This window comes from Bubalus bubalis, chromosome 1 (genome assembly GCF_019923935.1).
Source record: "Bubalus bubalis isolate 160015118507 breed Murrah chromosome 1, NDDB_SH_1, whole genome shotgun sequence".
In the NCBI taxonomy this organism is placed as follows: domain Eukaryota; kingdom Metazoa; phylum Chordata; class Mammalia; order Artiodactyla; family Bovidae; genus Bubalus; species Bubalus bubalis.
Genome location: NC_059157.1, coordinates 21,077,270 through 21,084,940, shown reverse-complemented (window position 1 = coordinate 21,084,940; position 7,671 = coordinate 21,077,270).

The window sequence follows — 7,671 nt, the reverse complement described above, 5'->3', positions numbered from 1 at the left end:
TCCCTGAGTTTGCATATGCATGGTTGAGAAACTCTTCACCTCCACACCCAGGCAGTGTAAACTAAGTATCTCAAAGCCAACAAAGGATTGTTGTGGGCCCATAGATGCCATTAATGGACATTAGAAGTCACCTTGGTCTCATCTTCTCTGACAAGTGGGGCCCTGAGGCCCTAAATTACCAACATAACTTGCCAGAGGTCTCATAGAAGGTTTTACAACACTTCTTCTGAGCTTTAAAGGTTGTTCAGTTTTAATGTGAACTCAGCTGTGAGTTAAGGATGTGAAAATGAGAACTATTTGAAGAATTAATTCATCCTGCCCACTGCTTGACTTTCTGACTGAGCTGGGGTCAGAGTTGAAAAGCAGCAGAATATTTTACATTGGGAAGGGTCACAAAATAAAAACAAACCCATTGGAAAGATCTGTTTAGTTACCTGAAAGAAAACCTCCTAATGGCACATCCACTTTGGAAGACAGTAGGCAAAATGTTAACTGTAAATTTATCATAAGGCCCAGCAAATCCATTTCCAGATATCTACCCAAGAGAAATGAAGGTATGTCCATACAACAACTTGCACACCAATATTCATACAACATTATTCGTAATAGTTAAAAGGTGGAAACAACCCAAATATCCATTAGCAGGTCAATGGATAAACAATAGGTGACATATCCATACAATGGAATACTATTCAGTAATAAAAAAAGTGAAATACCGATACATATGGCAACATGGATGGACTTCAGAAACATTATGCAAAGTGCTAAGTGAAAGAAACCAGACACAAAAGAAGACTAAATGTATGATTCCAGATACATGAAATGTCCAGAGAAGTCAACTTTTCAGAGACAGAAAGTAGTGGTTGCCTATGGTGGAAAGTGAAAAAGATTTAGAGTGACAATGAACTGTACATGGGCAGGGAGGTGATCTTACTGAGATGATGAAAATGTTCTAAAACCAGATTGTGATAATGATTGGACAACTTGATAAATTTACTAAAAAATACTGAATCACATGCTAAAAATGGTTGAAATTTATGCTCAGTAAATTATGCTTAGTAAAGCTGTTTATAAAAAGAGAAAGATGAAATAATATTTAGTCTTTAAAGGGAAAGAAATTCTGATACATGCTACCTCAAGGGTATTATGCCAAGTAAAGTAAGCCAGTCAATAAAGGACAATTGCTGTATGATTTCACCTACACGAGGTACCTAGAGTAGTCAGATTCCTAGGAACAGAAAGGAGAATGGTGGTTGCCAGGGCCTTTGGGAAGGGGCAGTGGGGAATTATTGTTTAATGGGTACAGTTTCAGTTTGGGAAGATGAAGAAGTTCTGGAGATGAATGGTGATGGTGGTTGTACAGCAATGTGAATGTGCTTAAGGCCACAGAATTGCACACTGAAAAAAAGTTAAAACAGTCCGTTTTATGTTATATATATTTTATCACACATAGAGAGAGATCACCTGTGTCACTCTGAGAGACCTGCCAGTGTCTGAAAGATGCAGCAGGTCTGAGAAATCTCATGTATCTTTAGGTCAATGAGCTTAGTCATTCAAAAGGCCATTGGTTTTTAAACTCCCATAGGAGATAGATGGATCCATAATTCTATAACATCACAGAAACTCCAGGCTGTTTGCTGCCAGATAAATCAGGGTTGAGAAAACATCGCATGCTTTACCGTGGTTCAATAGCCCCATCACTGAGACTTTCCCCTTGTCTTCCCCAAGGCAGCTTCGGTTTCGGTTTTACTAGGTCAGTAGGCTTCTGAGTGTCAGACCTCTGTGTTGTTAACTTTTACAGAAAGCTTTCTGTGGAACGTTACCTCTGAGATCAGTTGCCAAAACCCAACCATAAGGATGTCATCCCATGGACCATATCTTAGAGGTTTTTACTTACAAGGTAAGCCAGTGCTCTAAATCAAGTTTTCCTGAGTACTTTTCAATGATAGGGGGAAGAAAAGGTGGGGAGGGTTTTTTCCATTTATTTAAAAAGAACATGACATTTGCCATCTAAACCTGTTGAAAAAGTGTTTCCTTTGCATATTCACCCCTCAAGTGAGGTGGACTTATCCCTTGTCCCTTTTCCCTTTTTTTTTTCTTTCATTTTTCTTAGATTCTCATAGGAAATATATCACAAAAGCATCTCAGGACAATTTTTTGGGCACAGAGCATTTTACCAATAACCAGCTTTGGCACTTTGCAGGAGTAAAATCCTGTTTTGATACAATACAAGGGACTCTGAGGGGAGGCCTTATTTCTCTCCTTGGTATACCACATGGTGAAACTGAAAAAAAAACACAACTAACCTGCTTCCTCCTTTCAGGTTTCTGAGTGCAAGCACTGAGTCAAGAGACAGATGTTGCTTGATTTCTGCATGGGGTGGGGTGCGGTCATGTTGGGGAGCAAAATAAACCTTCCCATCTAGGGCCTTCAGGTTGTGTGCAGCCTCCTTTTATTTCAGGTCCAGAGTACGTAATTGACACAGGATATCTGTCTATGCCAACCCTGCACCTTCTACAAACACTGACTCTTAGTAGTAAATTACTTCTTCCCAGGTCATAATGTCACAGAATGAACTTTCTCATTTTGCATCAAGTAGTGGGGGAAAGACTTGCCTAGGCAGACCAGTTAATAATCAAGTATAGAAGACTGGAGGGGAAAACAACAACAACAACGACTTATTTGTCTTCCGGATCCTTGGTACTAAAACTACCAGTTAGCATCACACACAGTGTCACCCGTGCTTCACTTTGTGGAGTCAGGATGATCTGCATGTGAATTTACATTCCTGACTGGGGCTGGCATATAAGAGTGGTGGCCGTGAGGCTCCTGGAGGGACGCTGGTGGAGTGCCCAGGGACCACAGAATGTAGCAAAGTCAACAAGCTTTGCAGTGACTAGTGACTGAGGGAAGGGGGACCCCATGGCTAGAAGAGGCAGCAGAGTAAAAGCTTGAGCTAGTTTTCTAGAAAGCCCCAGGCCTTGTTAAGGAATCTTTAAGATAATAACTCTTTTGACTGGCCATTGGTTTTTTTCCCCTTTTAGAAGTAGCAGTGGTGGTTGGCTGGGAGAGATGTGGAGAGAGCAGGGTAGGAAGGGGGTCAGGAGACACGTGACGGCGCTGATTACAAGTGGGCTTTGTGAGCCGTGGCCAGGGGACACCTGCAGTCTCCCAGACAGGCCTGCCCAGTAGGGGTGGTTTGAATGAGAAAACAGCTTCCAAAAAGATGTAACACAAGAGCATAAAAGGAAAAGAAAACGGTGCATTTGTGAGATGAGGGAATTGTAGAGTTTTATCTCTGATTCTCCTTTAAATAAACCTTTTATTATCTCATATTCTCACCCATAGGTCAGGGCTCACCAGATGACGAGAGAGAGAGGACTCATTACCAGGGCTCCAAGCTGGTGTTTTGCTCAAAAAGGAATTTGCTTTCAAACAGACATGTATTCACTAATCTCTTTTCTTTAAAAAAATAAATAAATAAACACAAAATCTCTTCCAACTCAGCTGACTAAGTCTGAGTGGGGATGACAGCAGCATTCACTGGTGTGATCCCGCAGAGCAAGCGTCCAGAATGAAAATAAATGTGACTTTTCATATCAGGGCATAGTGTTGCTTTGTTCGTAATTAAATTAAAGAACAGGCATTACAATGCTCTTGTATGACAGAGGAGATAATAAAGAGATTCCACATCTTCCAGGCTGAAATTCAGCTAAATCTGTGCTTGACAGGTTGCAACCAGTTATCTTAAGAGAGCCAGAGCGGACAGTCCTTGGTGTCCAAAGAGCTATACTTTGGGGAGTGAGGAGAAGCAAAAGAAAAAAATCCCCATGCCTTATATGGTCAACCAGGTTCCTGCTGCTGCTGCTGCTAAGTTGCTTCAGCCATGTCCGACTCTGTGCGACCCCATAGACGGCAGCCCACCAGGCTCCCCCGTCCTTGGGATTCTCCAGGCAAGAACACTGGAGTGGGTTGCCATTTCCTTCTCCAAATGCATGAAAGTGAAAAGTGAAAGTGAAGTTGCTCATTCGTGTCCAACTCTTAGCAACCCCATGGACTGCAGCCCACCAGGCTCCTCCGTCCATGGAATTTTCCAGGCAAGAGTACTGGAGTAGGGTGCCATTGCCTTCTCCGGGTCAACCAGCTTAGCCCAGATGTATTCCAGATGGTTGTTTCTCATATTTGTTGACATTTTTCATAGCTAATCAAGCCTTGATAAATACCAATAGTGTGATCATATATGTAAGATATCACTCATCTGTCAATCTATCTATCTGTCTCTCCCTATTAAAATGGTCAGTCACCCAATAAGGTCATCCACTTAAAACTGATTTTAGCAGGACCTGGAAGGAATTAAGTGAGGTGTCATCATCGTCACTTTTGGAAGACCTTCCCTGACTGTGGAAGCTGAGTTGGATGTCCCTTCTTGGCTTCAATTTCCTTGTCTGTAAAACACAATTAGTGATATCTTCCCTGAAAGGTTGTTTTGAAAATTAAATAAGCTAAGTTATGTGAAATGCCTAGTTGAGAACCTGGTGTCTCAGTCCATTCAGGTTGCTATCACAAAGTACCATAGACCAGTGACTTGTAAATATTTCTCACTGTTCTGAAGACTGGGAAATCCATGATCAAGACACCAGCAGATCCATGGTCTGGTGAGAGCCCACTTCCTGGGTCATAGAAGGCTGTCTCTTTGCTGTAGCCCCACATGGTGGAAGGGGTAAAGGAGCTCTCTGGGGTTCTGTTTTATAAAGGCAATAATTCCTGCTCATGAGGGCTCCACTTTCATGACCTAATCATCCCCTCAAAGCCCCCATCTCCTAGTACTATCACTTTGTGGGTTAGGTTTTAATACATGAATTTTGGGGGGACCCAAACAATCAACCTATAGCACCTGGCATACACTCTCAGTAACTGATGGTAATATTAGAGCATGTACGTGCGTGTGTGTGAAGTCACTTCAGTTATATCCGACTCTTTGCAACCCTATGGACCATAGCCCACCAGGCTCCTCTGTCCATGGGTTTCTCCAGTCAAGGATACTGGAGTGGGTTGCCATGCCCTTCTCCAGAGGATCTTCCCAACCCAGGGATCGAACCTGCGTCTCTTATGTCTCCGACATTGGCAGGCAGGTTCTTTACCACTAGCGCCACCTGGGAAGTCCATCAGAAGCTACATCCATTCATTTATCCATTTGGCACTTTGTTTGAGGACACCCCCTATGCTAAACTCTAAGCAAGGCCTTGATGATGCAGCACTGAGCCAAACAGACCTGCTTCCTGACTCTCTGAATCAGACAGTATAAATGGAGGGGAGGAGGGTAGGTGATGACAGAGCGAAACAGGATCATGTACTTATATTGTGACAGGTACTCCAAAGGGACCATGCTTTGTAAGTTCCCAGTGCAGGAAAATGCTATCATCTAGTAAGTAAAACAAGTCTTCCTTTTGAATTGACATTGTTGCTGAGTTTGCAAAGATAAATGTGGATGTGGGAGGTGGGACATGAGACAGAAGCAGGATGTGGGAAAGGATGTCTGTTCTGTTGTGGTTTAATTTCATACTCTTGGAGGAGCAGGAGATGTGCTGGTGTGAACTTAGCGGAGTAAGTTCCTCCAGTGCCTTTTCTGGCATCAGTTGCCATCCTCTGGTGTCTCAGGGATGGATATGGAAGGAACACAGACAATGCAAGGGAGAGATGGTTTAGGGGTCTGTGCGGAAGCCACGTGGGTGGGGATTATGGAGGCAAACAGGAAGGATCCAAGGCGATCATGGAGTTAACACAAAGAGCCGCAGACTGAGGGGCAGTGGAGCTACGTCTTGGCCCCAGCTAGCAGTCCTGGTTTACAGATGAGAAAACTGGACTTCAAGAAGATTGTGTATTTACCCAGGAAATAACACCTGGTAGGTGGTAAAGTGAAGTGAAAGTTTCTCAGTCACGTCCAGCTCTATGCAACCCCATGGACTGGAGCCCATCAGGCTCCTCTGTCCCGTGGTTTTCCAGGCAAGAGTACTGGAGTGGATAGCCATTCCCTTCTCCAGATCTTCCCAACCCAGGGATCGAACCCTGGTCTCCCACACTGCAGGAAGATTCTTTACTGTCTGAGCCACTAAGACTTAGACTAAAATCCAGACCTTTTTATTCCAGGTCTCTTGCCTATACCACAAATGGAAGGATTTGAGAAAATAATTGCTGAGGTCCCTTCTGTATCTTAATTTCACTATTATGAATGATCTTCACAGTACCTCTTTAATAATAAAAAGGAAAAGAAAGAAAAGAAGGAAAGGTAAGGTAAATAAGGATGGAAGGAAGGAAAGAGAGAGAGAAGCAATAAAGACACACAGAGATAGAAAGAAAAAAGAAAAAGAGAGAGGATAAAAGAAAAAGAAAGAGGATAAGAGAAAAGAAAAAGAGAGAGGACCAGAGAAAAGAAAAAAAAATCATAAATTTTATCTGTGACTTTTCTACTTTGGAGCATGTCCAACTTAATCATTTACAGAGCCGTTAAAATCCACATCAGAGTGCTCACCAGTTGAATATTCCAGCCCTCTGTCAGGGTGCTCACTAGAAGAGAAGCTAGACGTCCCTGCTGTATTATCATAATGGTTATTCCAGCCAGTGCTTGGTTATTGGTGCCAAATGTGGGGCAAGCCGTGGAGGCACGAACCCCTGAGAGAGTTCATCACGGTTCTGAGTCATTACCTCCAATATCCTCGAAGCTCCAAAAGCAGCCAGGGTGGAGGTTTCTGCTGTGTTTCATTTCGTTAACCGCTTCTGCGCTATTGTGTTGAGCCTGTAGGTTCAGAAAGGAAACAACACATGGCAAAGAAACAGTTTACTTTGCACTGGGGCAGACAGCAAGTTAATCACCTGGCCAGTATTAGTGTCTTGAGTGTAGGTGATGCCTTGTCCTTTTATTTTTTTTAATTGGAGGATAATTACTTTATGTTGGGATGGTTTCTGCCGTACATCAGTGTGAATCGGTCATAGGCGTCCATGTCCTATGTTGTTTATTTCTGTTTCTCTGTTAGAAGAAAGGAATCATGATAAAAATTGTGCTTTATGGTTCTAATGGAATTTAAGTATTTTTTAAAATGTTATGCCAGTTATTATATACACGTCCATAGGTATACATGTATCCCCTCCATTCTGAACACCCCTCCCACATCCATCCCCACCCTCTTTGTCCTTTTATTTTTGGCAGCAAACCTCCTTTTGGCCAGTCTTGGTAGAAGGCAAATATGCTTCTCCTCAAAACCTTTTCGGCATTTCCCTTTTCCCGAAGCCACGGCGACCAGACACTGCTCTTCAGGCCAATGTCTGCCTCACTGCCCTCCCCTGTCACCCACACACACACTTATTCGTTTATACTTTTGTAAAAAATTTGGATGCATTGCCTGTTAAATACAAAATCAAGGGCCCCAAGTTGTTTATTTCTGTTTCTCTGTTAGAAGAAAGGAGTCATGATAAAAATTGTGCTTTGCGGTTGTAATGGAATTTAAATATTTTTTTGAATGCTATGCCAGCTATTCTATTCTGTTTATTATTTGTTTTTCAGCCGTGCTGTGCGACACTTGGGGTCTTAGTTTTCCAACCAGGGGCTGAACCCATTCCCCTGCAGTGGAAGCGTGGCATCTGGACTGTCAGGGAAGTCTGAATTTAAATATTTTT